We start from the raw sequence: 23,871 nt of genomic DNA, 5'->3' as shown, positions 1-23,871 counted from the left end.
TCTCTGCCTCAATGTTAGCAGGTGCCAGTTCATTGCAAATTGGAGCATTTGTGCTCAAAAACTAGAGCTATCTAATTTTCAGCCCATAGTCATTAATCAAACATTGAAAATGTTTTCCTTCTTGTTAATACAGTGGCATTTATAAAGGACATCTATGAAATATAGTCAGCAGTATGGCCAAATGCACTGGTGAACTCTTCAGGGATATTTGAATGCCAGATGAGCCCAGTTTCCACATGGACCACCTGTGTTCTGGCAGCCTGATTGGCAGGTTGATCACAGCCTAAGGCATGGCTTGGGAGTCTAAGGACTGTTGACATGTTCTTAACATGACCAATTGGAAAAGGAACCACCATTCCAACAGGCTAAACTTGAATTGAATTGAATTGCATTTATTGCCGCGTGTACCAAGGCACAGTGAAAAGCTTTGTCTTGTGAGCATTACAGGCAGATCACAGAGTTAAGTAGTATAGATAAGTAACTAAAAGGTAAACAGTGGCAAAAACAAATGTTAAGAGTTTGAGTGTCCATTCAGTATGCTAACAACACTACGGTAGAAACTGTTTCAAAACTGGCTGGCGCGCGTGTTCAGGCTTCTATACCTTCTCCCTGATGGTAAAGGCTGTAGAAAAACATTGCCAGGGTGGGATGGATCTTTGAGAATGCTGATGGCCTTTCCTTGACAGCAGACCTGGTAGGTGGATTCTATGGAGAGGAGGTTGGCCTTAGTGATTGCCCGGGCTGAGTTTACCACTCTCTGTAACCGTCTCCGATCTTGAATGATACAGTTGCCATAGAAAAAGTGTGAAGATTTTATGTCGCCTGATCCCGCTATAGTTCCCGCAAGAGGATATCGCCAGTCGCCTTTATCCCTGATGCATTTCAAAGTTTCTTGCAAAAAGAATCAAAAGACAAGCTAGTTCTGGTTGAACACGTTGCTACAGCCTCATTTCCTTTTGAAGGAGGATGACTAATAATTTAATTTCAGCAAGATTTCCTTGAAGCAATGTCTTACTGGTAGTTCTTGGCCGATACAACATAACTACTTTTTAAAAATAAAGGCTTTAAATTAGGCTGTGCAAATGTTTGTCTAATACCAATTAACACTGCAATTAAAACAGCAGGTAAAGCAATTCCACACCGCTGAATTACCATTGGCATATTAATAATTACATACTGTAATTTCAACACCAAGAAATTTTCGATGGCAGTGGCCGCTGTGCACACGCATTAAAAAAAGAACTTACAAACAAGACTTCAGAGATTTAACTGTGGAGAAAACAGTTTTTCTTTTAAGAAATAACAACCATTGTAAAAATTAGCCACTGTATCCAGTTCTCTGTTCTCTCGTTACTCTCCAACTCCACAGGACCTTCCATTATTGCTCAAATTCACCCTCTGCTTCTCCAGGAATGAGAGGGGTCAGACAGCATCATCCGAAAGACTGATCTCTTAGGAACATTACACTGTACTGGACTAGATTAGTCATTTAACTTAACCCTATAGCCAGCATATATTAGAACAAGGGTGGGTTTCAAGGACATTATTATCCCAGAGAATCACTCATTGGGTTCACAAGCTTTAACAGTTTTTACTATTTGTTCTTTCATGAAGATGTGAGCATTACTAACTAAGCCAGCATTTACTTCCCATCACCAACTGCCACCTTCTTGAACTGCTGCAGTCCATGTGGTTCAAGGACACCCGCATGGCTGTTAGGAAGGGAATTCTAGGATTTTGACTCGGGAGAGGAATGACAATACAGCTCTAAGGTCAGGATGATGTGGGCTTGGAGGGAACGTGTCGGTGGAGGTATTCCCAAAAACCTGCTACCCTGAAACAGAACACTATTTATACCCTTAATCAGCCTTGCAACAGTGTGTTCACAGGAAATGCAATGCTTTGCCCATCAGCTCAGTGAAGTCTTAAAGTTCATCGCCTTTGGATAATAGATGGCTGCTGTTCCATTGCTCACCCTTCCAAACTATGTGCACACACTCTAACAATTTCTATTCCATGGGTTGAAAATAAACTTGAGACATAAATGGGCAGCATGTTGGTTCAGTGGTTAGTCCTGTCACCTCAGTGCCAGGGACCAGGGTTCATCTTCATCCTTGGGCGACTGTCTGCTTGGAGTTTGCACATTCTTCCCATGTCTGTGTGGGTTTCCTCCGGGTGCTCTGGTTTCTTCCCACAGTCCATTGATGTGCAGATTAGGTGGATTGGCCATGCTAAATTGCCCATAGCGTTCAGGGATGTGCAGGCTGGGTGGGTTAGCCATTGGAAATGCAGAGTTGGGTGTGGGTGGGATGCTCTTTGAAGGTTTGGTGTGGATTCGATGGGCTGAAGGGCCTGCTTCTACACTGTAGGGATTCTCTGATAAAGCTGCCACTTGCAAGATTCTTCCAATGAAAAAAGGAACTTGGTTATCTGATAAAAGATTACCTCACCCATGTCAAATAATGTAAATTAATACTTAAGCTTTAGTAACAGATCAATCCCACAGGAATCGCAGGAGGTGTAAATTTATGAGTATTACTTGAAAACTGCCAGAGTTGGAATAATTCATCTCTGTCAATATGAGCAAGATTTCCTGACCATCATACTAGAACCACAATACTATTTTTGCCTCACTGAGCATATTAAGCCTTTCAACCCCAAGTAAATGGCTAACAGATATCTGTAAAGCGATATGCTGTGTATTCTAACTATAGTTTTCTCTGTTTCAACTAGTGGTACTTAGTTCTTTGCATATTTGTCCCAATTTATGAGCAGTGCGTCTGAACATCAGCAGCAATTCTTCAAAGTAAACTTTTTTAAAGCATTGTCACCAGAATTAATTTCTGCATACTGTTAATTTCTATAAATCAACATTAGGTTCTGCATTTCGTTTTTCTGCTCATGGTCTTTGAATAGTTTATATATCAGCTATCCATCTGAAGACCGCTTTGGCAGAATGACGTACTCCAGATGGGGAATCTATGGCATAATGATAGTATCACTGGACTCATGGTTCAGGAGCACCGAGTAAGGCACCAGTAACACAGGGTCAAATGTCAATAGGGTAGCTGTTGGAATTTAAACTTAATGAATGAAATCTGGAAACATGGAGGTTGAGGTGACCTTGTAGATGTTTATAAAACCATGAGGGCCATGGCTAGGCTGAAAAGCCAAGGTCTTTTTCCAAGGGTGGGAGAGTCCAGAACTAGACTGCATAGGTTGAAGGTGTGAGGGAAAAGATTTAAAAGGGACCTAACGGGCACCTTTTTTCAGGCAGAGGTGGAATGAGCTGCCAGCAGAAGTGGTGGAGGCTGAAATTCCAACATTTAAAAGGCATCCAGATGGGTTTATGAACAGGAAGGGTTTGGAGGGATATGGGCCAAGTGCTGGCAAATGGGAGTAGATTAATTTGTGAGTGGCATGGTGGCACAGATGCCTCACAGCGCCAGAGACCCGGGTTCAATTCCCGCCTCAGGTGACTGTGTGGAGTTTGCACATTCTCCCAGTGTTTGTGTGGGTTTTCTCCAGGTACTCCGGTTTCCTCTCACAGTCCAAAAATGTGCAGATTAGGTGAATTGGCCATGTTAAATTGTCCGTAGTGTTAGGGGAAGGGGTAAAATGTAGGGGAATGGGTCTGGGTGGGTTGCGCTTCAGCGGGTTGGTGTGGACTTGGGCCGAAGGGCCTGTTTCCACACTGTAAGTGATCTAATCTAATCTAATTTCAGATATCTGGTCAGCATGCATGTGCAGACCAAAGGGTCAGTTTCCGTGCTGACCAAGTCTATAATTCATTCGCAGTTGACCATGAAATCATCATTATCATCAAAAACCCAATTGGCTGGCTAATATTCTTTAGGGAAGGAAATCTCCCGACCTTGTTCAGCCTGGCCTACATGTGACTCTTGGCCCAAACCAAGATGGTTGATCCTTAACTGTTATCCGAGATGGCCTAGCAAGCCACATCAGTTAAAAAGCATTTAGGGATGTACAATAAATACTGGTCTTACCAGTTACACTCACTTCCATATAAGAATAAAGCAAAGCTGGTGAAGATAGTGGATGAACAACTGAAAAATCATTGGAGCTGAGTCAACCAACCCTTATGGAATTTTAAATATGCATGTTATCTCAGATCACCTTCTCCATCAAGATTAATCTTATCAAGCCCTTTAGTGACTGTTTGGACTGAAGGGTCTGTTTCTGTGCTGTACAGCTCTACGACTCTATAAATGTTTATACTTGGAGACAATGAGACCTTCTTCCAAAGGGAGTTCAGACATTAAAGTCCTCAATTAAAAAGAGAGCATGTGCCCCAGTGTTTTAACTCAATGTCAGAAATGATTAAAAGAAAGACGCAAAAAAAAGTATTGGATCACAAATCAGGGTGACAGATTTCACTTCACACTTTACATTTAAGCATCCTGGCAGCAATTAAATGAAAATAATGCACTCAATTTGAGTTTAACTGTTTCTTTCCTTCTCCTAAAAAAAAGTGAAGGGAAAGATGTTTGCCTTCATCATTTGAAAATGTACAGAATAAGCTGGCCTAAAGAGAGAAATAGGTCCCTGGATTTCTTGACTGACTTTTTAAGCCACATTTTTTTGTCTCACAATGCCCCTACCCACACTTTCAAATCAAAAAATTCAACTGGGCCTATTCTCCATATCTGAAAAATGTGTTGCTGGAAAAGCGCAGCAGGTCAGGCAGCATCCAAGGAGCAGGAGAATCGACGTTTCGGGCATAAGCCCTTCCTCAGGAATGAGGAAGGTGTGCCAAGCAGGCTAAGATAAAAGGTAGGGAGGAGGGACTTGGGGGAGGGGCGGTGGGAATGCGATAGGTGGAAGGAGGTTAAGGTAAGGATGATAGGCCGGAGAGGGGGTGGGGGCGGAGAGGTCAAGAAGGCGGTGCTGAGTCAGAGGGTTGGGACTGTGATAATGTGGGGGGAGGGGAATGAAGAAGCTGGAGAAATCTGCATTCATCCCTTGTGGTTGGAGCTAAGATAAAAGGTAGGGAGGAGGGACTTGGGGGAGGGGCGTTGGGAATTCTCCATATTCAAGGCAATCATCTTACATCCATCATTCCAATATGTGCTAAAACATTAAACTTTACCTCTTGCTCCAACAGATCTTTTACAGGTCAAAAAGGAAGAAACTAGTCATACATTCATGACTACTACAGGTCAATGGGAGAAGACATTTTGTTCTAAGAACATAGTGAAAGTAGTCAACTATTCAGCCTGTCAAACATATTCCAACTCACCTTGGTTCCTTATCCCTCATTGTAGATTAGATTAGATTAGATTACTCACAGTGTGGAAACAGCCCTTCGGCCCAACAAGTCCACACCGACCCGCCGAAGCGCACCCACCCAGACCCATTCCCCTACGTTTACCCCTGCACCTAACACTACAGGCAATTTAGCGTGGCCAATTCACCTGACCTGCACATCTTTGGACTGTGGGAGGAAACCAGAGCACCCGGAGGAAACCCACACAGACATGGGGAGAATGTGCAAACTCCACACAGTCGGTCGCCTGAGGCGGGAATTGAACCCGGGTCTCTGGCGCTGTGAGGCAGCAGTGCTAACCACTGTGCCACCGTGCCACCCACCACGTACTTGACAAAAATCTATCCAAACTTAGTTTTGAAGTATTCAATTCACCTAATCTCAGATATTGCATTTTTATGTTGTCTTTAACATAATAAAATGCTTCAAGTTTCTGCACAAGCATTATCAAACAAGAGTCGGCATAACATCACATAGACTAATGTAGGCTGGAGAACCAAAAGCTTTCTTGAAGGGGTAAGCTTTAAGCAATGTCTTAAAAAAGATAAGAAGGGTAGACAACAGAGACGTATAGGAAGGGATTGCAGATGTTTGGGAATTGACAGCTGAAAACACAAGTGCCAAAAATGGAGCTGTACAATCAAGAATGTCGAACAACTATATATTAGCGCAGAGCAGAGGTCTCAGCAAGCTGTAGGAGATCACAGAAATAGAGGCAAGCCACAGAGGGATTTGAAAACAAGGATAACGCTTTTAAAACAGAGACGCTGCTTCTGTAGTGTAGGTCAATGAATATCGGATTAATGGATGAACAACACTCCGTGCAATCAGGCCAAGGGAAGCAGAAAATTGAATGAGCTCAAGTTTTGACCTCAAAACCTTTAGAGCGGCAGAATTTCAAGTTATCTACCTCCCTTTGTGTAAAATGCTTTCTGCAATCACCCCCCCACCCCCAATATATTAGCTCTAAATTTTAACAGGAGCATAAAGTGTTCTGCAAGCCTCCTCCAGATGAAATAGCTTATTCATTTTCTCTGATGTTGTTTGGTAGCCATACAAAATGCAAAAAGGATGGTTATGCGAGTGGGTATGTCAAGCTACATGTAGCAGGGGAGAGCACCTCAGGGAATATCTGCACCTTCAGAAGAGGTGCTAAAAGAAGCGGGGAAAGTAAAATTTAGTGAAGCCAAAAATACAAAGCAAATCTAGCAACGCTCGCTGTATTCAGAGATGGCCCTTGTCCAATTAATTAGACTTGCAATATTCTTCGCTTTGGGCTTTCTGTAAACTTGTCATGACAATCTGACAAATAAAACTGCTAGGACTTTGTAATTATTGCAGCTCATATCTGCCTGCTTGACCTGTAGGCTACAGTAAGCTTTGCATTACATTATCTCCTGAGCCAACCTGTTTCTCAAAGATGTAAACTTTCCATCTTTACTCTGGAGTCTTAGAGTTGGTACATAGTTTCTCTGTGTTGCTAAACTCTTGGTTTTTGGAAACGCAGTTGTTGAGGAAATCTGATGTCAACATCTGGTTTCAACTGAATAGAGCCAGCAACACTGCTTTCAATAGGACAGGTTGGCATATCTGAACTAGATTTCCAAACCTTGGAAGCGGTAAGAGTGGCTGCGGGCACACATTGAGAAATCATATTGCTAGAGTGTACCAGTGCATCCTGAGTTGTCATTGCCAGCAGTGAAAAGCTTCTGATCAGTGGGTGGGAGGTGTGGAATGCCCTAGAGGCATACAAGGCTGTTGGAATCACTCAGGCCCCAGAGATTGGCAAAGGATGCACTGATGAATGAACGTCCACCAGCTTAAGGAATAATACTGGAAGTTGACATCAGATAGAGTTATGAAGAGGAACTTTGGCTGATGCATCTTCCGGGTGAGGAGGCGGTCAGCAGAGGAGCACAGTGAAGAGGAAGGAGGTGTTACCCAAGACAGTTGCCTGAGAGTTATCTATCTGCTGGAAGAGATTATATTCATCCACGATGATGGTCTGAAATGTTTACGCTCTGGACCACAGCGTCTTGATGCCTCAGGCCACTCTCCAACTTGCAGCCTTCAAGCTCACTCATGGAGCTGACATTTTCATTTCAGGGGGCAGATGTGAATCTGAGTGGGATCTCACAGCCAGGAGTTGATCAAACTGTCAGGCAGATCATGGGCTGCTTATTGCAAAGGGCAGAGTGGGCACTTTGACATAGATGGGCCACTGTCAGCATGCATAGAGTTTATTGGGATTTACTGCTTGAAAGGATTCCCTCAGGATCTATGGGGTTGTTGATTGCACCCACTTAGGCATCGATGTGATGTCAGACCGGCCAGTCAGATTCTTGATCAGAAAAGTGCTCCACTGACTAAACGCTCATCTGGTTTCTGACCATGGGAATGGCTGTTCTCAGTTGTTGAGCAGTTGCTACTGATTCCTTCATCTCCTCAGGCTAACGTTCAGACAGTGTGTGCACGCATGCTGGGAGATAAGGACAACACCATGAGGAGATAGTGGCTGGTGACCTCTTCTGGAACATTGTTTCCAGTTCTGGTCTTCCTGTTATAGGAAGGATAAAATGGAGAGGGTTCAGAACAGATTTGCCAGGATTATGCCGAGAGTTATAAGGAGAGACTGGATTGTCTGGGACTGTTTTAACTGAAGCATAGGAGGTTGAGAGATGACCTTAAAGAAGTTTATACAGCCATGAGGGATACGGATAAGATGAACGGCAGGTGTATTTTTCCTAGGATAGGGTATTTCAAGACTAAATGCCCCCATGTTTTTTTTTTAATCTTTCACCTCTCTCAAATTTTTAAGGCGAGAGGACAAAGATTCAAAAAAGACATGGGGACACTTTGACTTTACACCAGACAGCAGTTTGTGTGTGGAATGAATATCCAGAGGAAATAGAGGATACAGATACAATTACAATGATTAAAAGATATTTGGATAAGAAAATGAATAAGAAATGTTTGGAGGGATACGGGCCAAGTCCAGGAAGGTGGGACTAGTTTAGTTTGGGATTATGGTCAGCATGGACTTGGCTGGACTGATTCAATGCTGTAGGACTCTATGACTCAGTCCAGTATTGCGACACAGATACAGAGGGGCATTACGGCCAGAACTGTCACCTGACACAAAGCAGCATTCAACAAACCACCAATTTATCAAAGATGTGCTTTTAATGTCTAGACCGTTCAGGTGGTGCACTCCAATAGGAGTCAGCCAGGGTGTTCCATATTATGGCTAATTGCTGTAGACTGTACAGTTTGAGCTGCAACACCACTTCACCACTGGAGGTGGATGACAATGAGATTGAAGAGGAGGAGGAGGTGGAGGAAGATGAATGACCACTGCCAGGAGCCTGGTGCCCAGGCATCAGAGGAAGGTAATGGTAGGCTTTCCAGGCCTCATGATGATCAGCAGACCACAAAGACGACATGGATTAAGCAATATTTCACTCATTTGTATGACAGGATGAAAAAAAACCTTGTTTGCCACCAGGGGGCAGACTCTGATGAGGTTGTTGGTAACTGGGAAATGTATCTGTTGCTGGAATATTCAGGACTGGAGACTGCAAGTTTTTGATGAGTTGAAGGCTCAGGATTTTCTCTATGATATACATTCACTTTTGAAAGAGAAGGCAGCGTTTTTACTTCGCCGTTTGTGTGCAGTGATCCTAAGTGAGTTTCTCCCAGAACTGGGACAATATCAAAACTCTGAGGAGAAGCCTGAAATATTTCATTCCAGCACTGTCTTTGACCATGATGAGGGCACAATCCAGACTCATGGCTCTCTATAGATGATCTAATAGGTGTGCATCGCTGGCATTCCGGCTCCATTACTGACTCAGCTCAACTGTGATTTCCTTATTATAGTGTGGATGCTTGCAGTACCAGCTCAAATGAGATCCTCTGCATTTGCTGTTTTGTCTCAGTACTAGATCCTTAGGAGTTTCAAAATGCAGCTCATATTCAATGTTTTAATTGATCAGCTCTGGGCGAGATGGCTTTGCAACATGCCCTGCAGAAAAGATAATTATCCAGCATGCGCACACATTTAAATCATCGCATTCCCAACGAAAAAGCATTATATTTGGGGTCACCATCATGACGAACTGCCCCAACAGATTGCACAGAACTGTACCAAGTGCAGACACCCTGTCCCCACCACCTCTCCCTTAATTTTGATATCTAGTTTTAATGACACATATGTCTGACTGATTATAATTACTCCAAGTGAAAAGAATTAGTGTTGTACCCACGTAATCTATTAAGCATGTTCAATAGCATGGAGCCTTGCACTCTTGCCTATCACTTCTGGGTGCTCTGTCTGTGACTCAGATGCATTGGTAGCCTGCTGCGTTGTACTTGCAATGCTCATGATTCTTATCTCCAATGTGCTGATGCCCTTGGGGACTCCCAAGCAGGCAGCTATACCTGCAATATGACAGCGACAGGCTCTGTCCCAGGGCTTTGTGGCTGAGACTGGCCCACATTCAGAGGAGCCTGAGAAGTGACCTCCACCAACGTCCTCCACTACATGTGGGATGAGACCAGCACTTGGGAAGCAACAGGCATGCACACCTTCCACCTCTGCACCAGAGACACTGAAAGGTCCTTTTCTTATATTATTTCAAAATGTACTTTATTCATAAACCATACTTTCATATACATAGTCACTGACACATATGGATGGGCACATGAATAGGAAGGGTTTGGAAGGATATGGTTCGGGTGCTGGCAGTTGGGGCTAGATGGATTGGGATATCTGGTCGGCATGGACAAGTTGGACCGAAGGGTCTGTTCCCATGCTGTACATCTCTATGACTCCATGACACAGTTTGGTTCTGTAAAACAACATATCAAAGAAACAAACATTGGAGTTTGACTCTACCCAAACAAACCAAAGGCATCTCGTGTTTGAACCAGTTTATATTTACATACCAGGGGGGTCTGAGAACTGAACAGACCCCCACTTAACTTTCCCAACTGTGCCGTGGGTGATAGCTGCCCCAAGCTTTCGTGTCTCTCTCAGCACATAGTCCTGGATCTTGGACTGTGCCAGTCTGCAACACTCAGTCGAGATCAACTCTTTGTTCTGGAAGACCAGCAAGTTTCGGCCAGACCAAAGAGTGTCTTTCACCAAATTGATGATCCTGCAGACACAGTCGATGTTTGTTTCAGTGTGCGTCCCAGGGAATGGCCTGAACCTCGACAAAAAGACATTGTATCATTCCTGTTGCAGGCAGCCTCACTCTGTTTGTCAGTGTGTTGCTCCTACGTCCACATGAGGGTGACCAGTGTCAGGGGAGCAACTCACAGTCGAATCCAGGTTAAAATGGTGGATTCCTCCATTTTTTGCCACGACCTAACATTTACAAATTCATCCATCCATTCTTAATCAGCTGGTTCTTATCCATATGTTCAGTCAGTCTCTGCAGATAGATTACAGTCGGTAACTGCGGATAGATTACAGTCGGTAACTCTAGATCGATTACAGTCGGTATTTGCTTATAGATTAATGTGACTGGCCCACAACTGATATTAAAATAACAGAGTCGAGGTTTCCAGGTTTCTCCCTCCTGCCTTCCAGATTAAAGGAGTAAGATCTCCAGTTCTCCAAATCCTAATGAAAAACCAGCAATACAGTAAAACTGATAATTGCTGGTCTTATTATCAGCCAATTAGCATTTCCTTTATCAATTTAGACTTCATCACAACAAATGTGGTCAAACCTCCTTGTGAATCATTGGATGTGCTGTCAGCAGCAGTAAGACATTTGTTTGACATACTGCGAAGGCCTAGCTGTATAGATAACATTATGGGTAATGTCAGTATTCTCATTGTAGACAGCACTCTGATTGTGTGCAGAATGATCAATGGCGGTTTCTGAAGTTTAATATTGTATCGTTCATGGAAACCAAATGTGTTATTTTGCATATCTCTTTGCAGTTATCAAACAATTGTTCTTTGCATGAATCAGACTGCTATTCAAAGCAGTAATAAATGTCTGGGCAGTGAAGGATTGGCTTTGTGATATTGCACAAGCTCCCTTCTGTTGAATGCGCAAATCATGTAAATGCACAAATCATTTTGATGTCTTGGACCATTCTGTGTCAGCCCAGGTTGTTTTCAGTAACCAAGGTAAAGTTTGCCCTCTTCAGTCAGTTTTTGTATGCACTAGGGTATGTTGATTAAGTTATTGCTTAGCAAGAAGGAGTGTGATGTACTTGGCATTGGGCAATCTGGAAAGCCTGGTTTGGTGCAATACTGTGCTTTGTACAATGTTTGGGTCATGATTTCAAATCTTGCCAATGAAAATTTTGGAAACTGAGGCAGAACAGCCATAAACGATGATAAATATCCCTCATAAATAAAAGCTGGCTCACAAATGTCCTTCAGGGACGTGAAAATGCCAAACCCACCTTGGATAGACAACATGCCAGTAGTCTGCATGAGTAAGTTGACTTTTAAAACCTCCAAGACCATTGTGCCCTTGCAAGCGTCACTCCATTCCTGACAGGGCAGAAGACTGTAGTTTGCAAAAGAAACAGATTTCTGCCATTCCCTCTGATACTGTAAAAGCAATACCCAACATTGCAACATTCATCACCCAGAAAGACAATGGAAGCAGTTGTATAGGAGCACTATCACCTCCAAACTTCCTTCCAAATGAAACAGCAGCCTGACTTGGAAATTTATTGCTATCTTTCACTGTCGCTGGGTCAAAAATCCAGCAACAGCAGACCTCACAGTACTGTGGGAGCACCTTCCCTACATGGACTCCAGCAGTTCATGAAAATGGCTCACTATCATCTTCTTAGGGACAGCTCGTGATAGGGAATAATTGCTGGCCATTGGCAGCAACACTCCCATCCTGAGAATTAATTTAATAAAATCCTGATAACCTTCCCAAGAATAGTAGATGGTTGATGACAAAGGTAATTTTGAAATCTATTTACAGAAATATCGAGCTCCCAGAAGAACAGGGATAAAAGCATTCTCTGTAATAAACAACTGGGAGTTGGAGCCCACATGGCAGGTAAGGGGGGGTGGGCTGCCTGATATACTCAGCAAAGGTTCACAGAGCACTGCTGTCAGCTCTGAAGATATTCTGCTTTGGCATTCACCCTTAGGATAAAGAGAGCTTTTGAGTTCAGGAGGCTTATACATGGAGCAGAAAATCTCACTGGCAAGATTGATATCTTGCATTTTAAGCAAGATTATAGGGGGTGAAGTTGGTGAGCAGTTTTTTTTTGTTTTACAACCATGAGTGATAAAAAACTGAAACATTCAACGAGTAATAGAGGGACACATTGAAGTGATGCCTGAGATTAATAGGAGTTGCTATGGCCTGGGCCTCTTGGAAGTGCACGTTAATGCCTGCTCCATCAAACCAAACAAATCGGATGTCTGCTATTACTTCCAAAAGCTTGCTCATGTCAGGGTGTGACCCCTGCCACTTGGCCGAGAGGACATCTTGCAAAAAGAGGAGGATCATGCAAAGAGGAGGTACCAGGATTCAAACATCAATATTGTCACACTGGAAGAGTGGCAACAGATACATGCACTGCCACTCTCTCAGCTGGTATCTCAGCAATACTGGTAATCCATTGACTGACCGAATACAGAGCTGCAGTGGAGTCTGCAAACCCCTTCAACTCTGGTGTCTGTAACAATGTGACAACCGTCTGACCTGACACATTGGGAAGTTTCTACCTCAGTGACAGCTTCTTCAGCAACATTTCGATGACGAGTAGCTTCCAGCTGTGTTGTGAAGGAAACTAAGAGGTCAACCACCAGACACCGTGTCACGGGCAGGTTGTAAATCCCATTGGGAACCTAGCCCCCATTCAATGGTGAAAAGAATGGGTTCTGAACTCTACATGAAATCCTGTGCTGAGTTGGAAATGGACTACGCCAAACTCCTTTACAGCAGACATAGTTCAAATACCTTGATGTGCTACATGATAATCACTCTCTTGCAAATCAAAGGCCTCATCTATAATCCCAGAGCGGAGCCCTCCAAGAAGATGGCAAATGAACTGTCCTGCCCTCAGGACTTTGTTGCAACACATTTGTACCCAGCAACTTACCGAGCTGAATTCAATGTTGGCAGCAGTGGCAATAATGCTGAGCCAGAAATTCAGGAACAGTGTCACCTTAATCATTTACAGGACCCCTGATGGAATTCTGTGACAATCAGGGAGTTTATTACCTGCTATTGGGGTTTCTAATCCTGTAAGGATAGAGATCATGCCTTCAAGAGTTTTTCGTCAATTGCAGGGCCAGCACCTCTTCAGCGTCATTTGTTTCCCAACCAGTGTTGGGATTGTTGGTAGAATGCCAATGGTGATGGGAAGAGGCCATTAAGTTGCCTACTGGCCTTCTAATGGCTCACCTTAATCTTTGCCACTGCTGCCTGAACTAAGCAGAGTCAAGAACATAATGGGCACTCCACCCATCCATCAATATGCAAGGTATTTAATTCTGTAAAGCTTATTGCTGAGCCATACAGCATGCATCATGCTCCAGCCAGTATAATGATGAAAAGACCTGGGTTCACTGGATCAGCTATCGAAGTGAAGAATTACCAACGCTTTATAAAACAACAGTGGGTCATCATTGCTGAAATCAAAAGGAATTGAGAGACACAATTAAACCCACCCTTGTGATCTGGACTTTTGATCTTCAGAATTTTGCTTACCACTGTCTATATTTTCCCACCCATAATATCTGTGTCAACCTGTCTTTTTAGTCTGTTTTATTTGTAAATGAGAGAGAATGTTTTTTGAACTTTTGTCGCATTAGTAATCAATTCTTTCCTCTGCCATTTGCTTGCATTATAGCAGATTTATTTGCTGAGCCAACGTTGTCTATCTTATACGTTGCAGGCAAGGATGCCCAGAGGCATGGTACATTGGGGAAACCGAGCAAAGGCTATGACAACGGATGAATAGGCACCGCACAATAATCAACAGACAGGAGGATTCCCTCCCAGTTGGGGAACACTTCAGTGGTCCAGGACATTCAGCCTCTGACCTTCGGGTGACCATCCTCCAAGGTGGACTTCGGGACAGGCAGCAGAGGAAAGTGGCCGAGCAGAGGCTGATAGCTAAGTTCGGTACCCATAGGGAGGGCCACACTTTCTCACACTCACAACCCCCACCCCAGACAGACACACACACACAGACAGACAAAGATCCACATGCACACATATATTTTGTGGGGTGAATTTGTACTTGCAGGGTTACATTGTACTTTGCTCAAAAACTGGATGCATTCATGTCGAACTCGGAGCTCAAAAACTGCATGAGTTTATGTAAAACTCTGTTATCTCACTTTTTAGATTGGAATCAATCTAAGCATCATGGCATAGACAGAGATCACAGGGGGCCAACACCTTCAACATATCGTCTAGCTATCACCATTGTTAACAGCTAACCCGAGAATGCAACTTTTTAAAAAAAAGAGTTTTGTGATTTACACATGAAAGAAGTGAAACTATCACTATATTCTAACAGATGAAAGGCTTAACAGACAATCAATTTTTCAATGTATAATTTCAGTTACATCACACTGTAAATTTTTGCTATAAAGTCTGTGTTACGATTGAGCCCTCCACTATCACCTGATGAAGGAGCGTCGCTCCGAAAGCTAGTGTGCTTCCAATTAAACCTATTGGACTATAACCTGGTCTTGTGTGATTTTTAACTTTGTACATCCCAGTCCAACACCGGCATCCCCAAATCATATTTTCTGAATATAATTGATGACACTTCTCAGGCTGTCGAATTGATTATCTTGGTGGATTAATTGGGATTTTACACATTTTTGGTGGCTTGTGGAAAAGCAGTTCTATGATGAGCAGACTCTTTGCAGTAAAGGCATGATGAAGCTAAGTATTTGCCTTCTGAACTGCTTCCTGCAGATGCATGATTGCTTACAGTGACCAAGGTACAAAAGACATCTAAGAGCCTTTGCACATCAACACTGCCCAACTTACCACCATCGAAATAACACTCTGCCAGACTGTTTTCTTACCAAAGTGGATAACATCAGACATTTTCATGTTATACCGCATTTGCTACATATTCACCCACTTTCTCAAATTGTTTCAGCCTCTTTACATTCTCATGTTGTGTGTTATCTGCAAACTTGGAAATATAACATTTGATTCCCTTATTTGAATTGTTGACATACACTGTAAATACCTGGGACACAAACAACTGATCCCTGCAGTACCCCACTAGTCAAGATATGAATGAAAAGCATTAGTAGTTCCTTCATGTACATGTCACCACAACGTGGAGGTGTTGGACTGGGTGGACATTGTCAGAAGCCACATGAAACAAGGTTATAGTCCAACAGATTTGTTTGAAATCATAAGCTTTCCTAATAAAGGAGCAGCATTCTGAAAGCTTGTGATTTCAAATAAACCTGCTGGATTACAGCCTTGTTTCGTGTGACTTCTGTGTCTGACACTATTCAATAAGATGATGGCTTATCTGTTTGTGTTCCAAACTCCACACTTCCACCCAGCCCTGATAAATTTTGATTCCTCTACCTAACAAGAATCCATTTATCTCCACCTTCCACTCTGGAAAATATTCATTTATTCCTGTTGTTTCATGTCTGGAAACCACTTCTCAATTCATGACATTATATGATTCCCCACTCCCAATGCTTTCATGTGGCAGACTAACGTTTGAACTGTGCCAGTATTTGTGCTGCTGATGGTGCTTTATCAGAGATGTGGGCACCATCTGTCACATGAACCTTTAGCCAGATAGGCAGGATAAAAGCAACCTGTGATTTGAAATGGCACATAATGCAGAAACAAACTGTCTTGCTGAATACTCTGCAGCATCAGACACAATGACATCTGTCACAGACAATTCCACGATGCCGAGCTGTCTTCACTAATGGGCTCATACTCTCTGACTACACATCAATTCTCACTCACTGAATCTATATAACATTTTAGCCAATCAATTTCATACACTGTCACAAATAACTGGATCCATGACTCAAACACTCACCATTGGTCTAAAGCTTCTCACGACTAGAACAATTCCTTCAAACTGATCATTATCATAGCTTCATCAACCTATACATTCTCTGTGTCACACATCACTTCCAAAACCCGGTTTTACAACTTTAGGCATATAATCATCACATGATATTTTGTCAACTAACTTTGGCTACTCATTTAACATGTCTATATCCCTTTGTAGCCTCCAAATGTCCTCGTCATAGCTTGCTTTTCCATCTAACTTTGTTATCATTAAAGTTGTCAAAAATACCCTTGGTCTCTTCATCTCAATCATTTGTATAAAATGAAAACATTGAGGAAACAGCACTTACCCATGTGGCACACAATGATCTTACCGATCAAAAAATAATCCATTTATACCAAACTTTTTGTTTCCTTTTAAATAATCAATTATCCAATCATTCCCACTTTCCCAATGGCTTTATTTTTCTCAATAACACCTAATATGACACCTTATCAACTATCTTATTGGAAACTGAAATACAATGTACCGACCAGTTCCTCCTTATCCACAGCACATATTGTTTCTTCAGGGAACTGCAACAAATTGGCTAACATGATTTCCTGTTCATAAAACCAAGTTGACTCTCCCTGATTACCTTGAACTTTTTGAAGTGTTTTGCTGCAAAGTCTTCAATTAGAGCTTCTAACACCTTCCCTATGACGGATGTTAAGGTAACTGGACTGAATTTTCTTGCTTTCTGTCTCCCTTCCTCTAGAATTTTTTAAGGTTAGATTAGATTCTCTACAGTGTGGAAACAGGCCCTTCGGCCCAACAAGTCTCCATCGACCCTCTGAAGAGTAACCTACCAGACTCATTTCCCTGCATTTACCCTTGACTAATGCACCTAACACTATGGACGATTTAGCTTGGCCAACTCACCTGACCTGCACATCTTTGGATTGTGGGAGGAAACCAACGCAGACACGGGGAGAATGTGCAAACTCCACATAGACAGTCACCCGAGATAAGAATCAAACCCAGGTCCCTGGTGCTGTGAGGCAGCAGTGCTAACCACTGAGCCACCGTGCCACCCATCATGAATGAAAGAGATGTACCTGCTAATCCTTAGCATTAGTCCATCAAGACCTGGGAATCGTAAACCTACAGTTACAACAATTTACTCAATACCACTTTCCTGATGACAGCAATTTTCTCCAAGATCCTCCATTCATTCCATATCTTGATTTACATCTATTTCCTCCATCGCATGATTGCAAAATATATTTTCAATTTATCTATCGTCTTCTTATTTCATATTATAAACTGGACAGTCATACTTTCCACAGGATCACACTCACGTTGCTTGCTCATTTCTCCTTGAAGTATTTATGGCAAAAATTTTATCTGTTCATATTTTTGACTAGCTTGCTCTTTTTCTCCAATTTTTCCCTCCTGATTTTTTTCTTAGGTCTTCTTTGAATATTCTGTCCAATTTAAACCTGCCACTCACCTTTGCGTAATCATATGTATTTTTCTTTAAGGTCAGGTACTCTCTTCAGCATTTTACCTGACCATGAATGTTGGAACGTCTCCTGGGAACTTTTCGTTTTGCTTGGACTGCATCTACTCTGCACATTCTGGAATGTTCCCCTGAAATGTTTGCCACTGCATCTCAATTGACCTATCCCGCAACCCAACTTGCCAGCTCACTTTAACTAATTCTGCTTTCATAGCCTCATAACTGCCCTTCATTAACATTACAATATTAGTCATCATCCCACTGTTTGTTCCCTCAAATGGAGTACAAAATTCAATTATATTATGGGTCTTGCTACCTAGAAACACAAGTTGATAATTAATCTTATCTCATTGCACAAGATCAGGTCAAATATATACCATGCTGTCTGGTTGGCTCTAGAATGCACAGTTCTAAGCAGCAACACTGAAAATATTGTATGAATTCCTCATCTAGGTTGCCTTTGCTCATCCAATGTTATTCTTTCCATGCAGATCATAATTCCTTATATCATTGCTCCTTTGCCAAGCTCCTGTTAGTTCTCCCTTTATGCACCATCCTACCATGTAGTTACTGCCTGGAGGCCTTTACACCACTTCCACAAATGACTCAATGTCTTTATCATTTCTCATTTCTACTTAAAAACTCTTTCATACCCTGATTTCCTGATCTGAAGTCAACATTCCCTATTATGCTAATGACAGGATTAATTTAGTATTAATAATGAAGAATATTTCAGTCACCTTGCCCAAGCAGAGCCTTTCCCAAGGTCTGAGTTCAATGTCTGGTGTCTCAAAAGAGTTAACTTCTAACTAAAATTAGTTACCACAGTTATAATAAAATGAGAGTCACTGAAGATTCCTCTGGAGAGGATGAAATCTGGACACAGCAATGCATATAACGCATTGATTACTCTCCCAGTGAATCATTATCGCCACAATACTGTTCCTTTTTTGAGAGTCAGAGAGAGAGAATTCACTGAACCCTTTCCTCATATGTATGGCCTCCTTCTTAATTTCTTAATCACTTGCGTCACTCCTATTCTTTGTAACAGCACAGCTACTGTTGCAGCGGTATGAGCACTTTGCTGTTCTTGTATGTAATCCTCCAATATCAATAGCCTGATCTGTACTTGAACTGTCCTTGGCTAGAAGAGTGTGTCAGAGGTTAGGAATACTAAGGTACTTAACTGTCTTCTGCCTCTCTGATGCTTATTCATTAGGCACAAGTTTGAGTTATTCTTGTCACATGTACTGAGATATAGTAAAAAGGTTTTTTTTGCGCGCTGTACAAGCAGATCATACCATACAATGTGCATCAGGGTAGCAGGACACAGTGTGGAATACAATGTTACAGCCGCAGAGAAGGTGCAGAGAGAGAGATCAACATTACCATTTGAGACGTCTGTTCAAAAGTCAGATAATAGCAGGGCCTTGAATCTGTTTGCACACGTATGCAAACTTTTATATCTCCTGCCTAATGGAAGAGGGTGGAAGAAAGTATAACCGCAGTGGAGGGGTCTTTGATTATGTTGGCTGTTTTTTGGAGCAGCAAGAAATACATATGGAGTCAATAGATAGAAGGCTGGTTTACATGATGGACAGGGATATGCTCATGACGCTCTCTATCGTTCCTTGCGGTCTTGGGAAGAGCAGTTGTCATATCACACTGCGATGCATCCATATAGACTGCTTTCAATGATGCATCTATAAAAATTGGTAAAAGTCTTTGTGGACATGTTGAAATTCTTAGTTTACTGAGAAGATAGAGACATTGTTGTGCTTTCTTAACCATCATGTTGATATGGGTGGACCAGGACAGATTGTTGGTGATCATCACTCCCAGGAACTTGCCACTTTTGGCTATCTCCACCTCAACACCATTGATGCAGACAGGGACATGCCCTCCACTTCATTTCCTGAAGTCAACAACCAATACCTTCAATATATTGATGTTGATGGAGTGATCGTTGGCTTTACATAATGCTGCAAAGTACTCAATCTCTTTCCTGTACTCTATCCCATTGCCATTTGAGGTCTGGCCGATAACAGTGGTGTCATCAGCAAACTTGTAAGTGGAGTGGAGCAGAATTTGGTCACACAGTCATGAGTATAATAGGAGTATAATAGGGGGCTCAGAGCAGAGCCTTGTGGGGTACTGATGTGGAGGATTATGATGGAGGAGATGTTGTCACCTATTGTGGCTCAGGAAGCCGAGAATCCAGTTACGGAGAGGAGAGCCGAGATGGAGGTCTCAGAGTTTAGAAATGAGTCTGTTTGGAATTATGGCATTGAAGGTGTAGTCAACAAGTAGGAACCTTATGTAGGTATCTTGTTGTCCAGATACTCCAGGTATGAGTGTAGGGCCAGGTAGATGGTGTCTGCCATGGGTCTATTGCTTTGCTAGGTGAATTGCAAAGAATCATTGCAATGTGGTCCCTGGAGTTGTCACTCGGGTTGACTGCTCTTTGCTGTGAGAGTACTGCTGGAGCTACACCCAGCCAGCTAAATGGAGAGCATTCTGACTTCTGGCCTTTCGCAGGCCCAACCTCATGAAAACCCAGAACAGAGGCCCGACCAGCCCAGGAACAAGACCTGACCCCACAGTGACCTGACATTGAGGGAGCCTTTCCAAACCAATTACAAGAGCCCCTGGAATACTCAAGGCTGCGATTAGTGGTCAGAACCCCATCAGGAGCACACGCTTACTTCCAGGGCAGCAGACTTCACTCTCCAATGCCCAGCATTGACTCGGAGCGGCAACTTACCCAGGAAACATGGGAAACGTGCTGAACTCAAGGTGAGATGAAAACTTTGGGGTTTCAAGTGCCCCCTCCCCAGCACACACCTGGCAAATGTCCAAGCCATTGCAAACAAATTGGATGACCTCAGAACTAGACTCCCCTTCCAAAGGGAATTGAGAGATCGCTGTGTGCTCTGTTTCACAGTGAAACTTGACTCACTCCTGCTACACCGGACTGTGTCTTATACTCTGAGGGTTTCTCACCAAATGACTCACTTGGCGTCCTCAGGCAAGGCAAGGGATGGTGCGGTCTGCTGCTTTCTGATCAACACTACCTGGGGCTCAGACGTGGTGACCCTGGCGGGTTACTGCTCCCCAGACCAAGAATACCTTACAGTGAAGTGCTGTACCTCCTAGCTGCTGCATGCGTTGACCTCCACTATCCTGACAGTGGTCCACTCTGCACTATATGCAGAACTGAAGAGCGTACTTGACAAAGCATACAACGCTACAAACAGTCTTGAGATGGAGCATCCCATCCACTACCTTCAATATGTGCACCCTACACCACCAATGCACACTGGCAGGCCAGATGAATGTCCCATCCAAATGATGCAGTGCAGCAACTTACACAAGCTGCCTTCTTAACAGCATTGCAATATACACAGAACCAGCCCCAGGATAGGCTGAACTGCCCTTCTCCTTGGGGAACCTTGCACTTAGACCTGGAGGCACCTGGAAGAATCTAGAATCTCCTCGGATGCCGCCTGACCTGCTGTGCTTTTCCAGCACCACACTAATCTTGACCCGCATTTCTGGGTGTACCCACACCCCAAGGTGTAATTCAAGATGTCAAACCACCACCACCTTCTGAAGGACACTTAGTGATGGGCAATAGATACCAGTATCATCATCAATGCCCACATTCCATAAACAGATAGGAAATAATCTTGATTGGTCCAATTGAAACCTGGACATCACATATCTCATACTACACAGGAGTTCAGAATACACAGCGTTAAGAAAGAGGTTGGTTGTATTCTCCCAGTTGATAAGTTTACTAACACTTTTCACAGGTGCCTGCTGACTGCATATTGGTGGGAAATTAGTTGAAACTCAGTACAGGCAGATGGGATGGAAACAAGATATCTCTTGGACAGATTGGTAGGGATTGACACCTGTAAATGGGTGCAAAAATAACTAAGAATAGACACAGCATTCACAGAAAAAGAGAGCGCAATTCTCAACGAGCAACAACAGGCTTTTTGCTTCCAAGAAAGCAAGATGTTTAGATTCTTTAGTTTACCAAACAGCTACAACTCTCTTGGATGGCACTCACTGTACACGGATGCAATGGAGAAGCCCAAAGACCTAAGTAAATGAAATCTCAGGCCAAACCATAACAAAATGCACATACTGTGAGCAAGCTTGCTTGTCAGAACCTTACTAACTTTACCCTGTTCTGGACTAGCTTAATTGAGTCAGGAGCACCATTTGATCATTTGCCTAGTTGGAAGGAGTCTAAAAATGCTCCAAAATTTTTTTTCAGTTTTACATAATGCCTTTTTTAGGTTGTCATGCTATTCAAGTACTAAAACTACCAAATCAGAGTTTCGATATCACAGATTCTCACTGGAATGCAGCTCTCCAGTGACTGCAGGGATTCTATTTCAATATTAAAATGAGGGACACTTGCAGCCTCCTGCATATAGATCTAAACCATATAGCAGTGTCCTGAACACCCATATGGATTGGACAGGGCCCTTCCTACAGCTAAATTGGCTTTCAGTATTTCCATTTATACCCAAACCAGTGGCAAAAATATTCTTTAATTTGCATCAGGCATTGTTATGTGAAATTCTCCTGAATGCTCTTGTTCAGGATTTGATATGTAAGAAAGCACAAAAAAAACCTAAAGACAACAAGCAGCAACAACTTGATGCACAATGCCCATGTTCGCGTGGTTAAAATGGATGTGCCACAATCTGGTGGACAGGAGTTGAAATCCTCTTCTTTCGCATGTACTTGCCAGTTTCAATTAGCTGCAACTCTTAGCTCCTAGGATCCCGATCTAGAGGTAGATTACAAACACATTACCTTCTCTGGCCAGCCTTTAAAAGGGATTGTTCGTCTTTGGCAAACTTTTTAAACTGGCTCAGGCAGGTATGTCATATCAAAGCATCCCAACAAATTAGACAAGATACAGATCTTTCTCACATCTCAACACAGCAAAACAAAATCTGACTAACTCTCCTTCACGAAGACAAGCTCCTCTTCAATGGAAAACACAATTATCTTGAAGGAGGTGAGGAGGTGGGTCAGAAGTATGTGGGGAAAAATAACAGCGACATGTATGGATAGAAAATTCAATGAACAGAAGGCAGTATCAAATTTTTTTTTGGATCCTCGAAAGTAGTGGGAATAACACTTCAGAGAAGTGTGAGATTTATGCTGAATATACATTATTCTGCTATGGTTTTACAATGTTTTAGGTGTCTATGTATTGTCCTGAGAATACTGGGAAGGACAAAAGCTGAAGAATTCCAACAAATCAATCGCACTGTCCAATCTGTAATTCCATGCTATTCGCCATGAGATAGTTTATTGCCTGTGCAATGAGCCTGCAGTGAAATGTGGCTTGAGAAATGGAATTAGACAGAGTTGATGAATGGAGATAGTATTTGCGACACAGGGCACCCTCAATCACTCTGACACTGGGTTGTATTGGTGTCCCATGTTGACCACACCACAGGATACCTCAAAGAATATTTGTCATAATTCACATGATTTGACCCAAGTGCAAATGTGTGATTAATGAATGGGCAGAAGCTTCTCAAAGCATGCAGAACATGCTAATAAACTTGCATAAAATCAATGTAGCAAACACGACAACTAAGTATTCCATTATTATGATAGTGATTCAAAAGTAAAAACATACAATTCATCACTCAATTGTGCTTTCCACTCTGTTATTGACAAATATCTTGAGTTTAAACTGACTTTTTGTGCTACAGTAGCCATGAGGTCCTCTCCAAATGTGTCTCAGTCAAAGGAAGAGAACTTGCTATGCACAACTCCTTGAATATTCCCTACCATTCAATTATAGCTTTATCCTTTTGAACTGTTAATTTAAAAATCTAATGTTCTAGACTTAATAACACTTCAGTTCCCAAAGCTAGATGTCTAATATCTTGGGATGAAAGAGTTCTCCCTAATCTCCCTCCTAATTGACCCTAGTTAGGTAACCTGCTTCTCCCCCTACCACTGTGAGTAGTTTCTCAATATCTACTCTGTTGAGTATATTTAGTACCTTAAGCATCTGT

General features: G+C 42.6%; 1 protein-coding gene across 7 annotated transcripts in view; it reads right to left on the bottom strand.

The window, feature by feature from the left end:
- The window catches only part of LOC122559107 (metabotropic glutamate receptor 7-like), a 736,921-nt gene that overhangs the window by 245,887 nt on the left and 467,163 nt on the right, over window positions 1–23,871 (bottom strand). The window lies entirely within an intron of this gene.

Source organism: Chiloscyllium plagiosum, chromosome 18 (genome assembly GCF_004010195.1).
Source record: "Chiloscyllium plagiosum isolate BGI_BamShark_2017 chromosome 18, ASM401019v2, whole genome shotgun sequence".
NCBI classification, from domain to species: Eukaryota; Metazoa; Chordata; class Chondrichthyes; order Orectolobiformes; family Hemiscylliidae; genus Chiloscyllium; species Chiloscyllium plagiosum.
The sequence above is the reverse complement of the archived record's forward strand: the minus strand, read 5'-3'. Positions and strand labels throughout refer to the sequence as shown.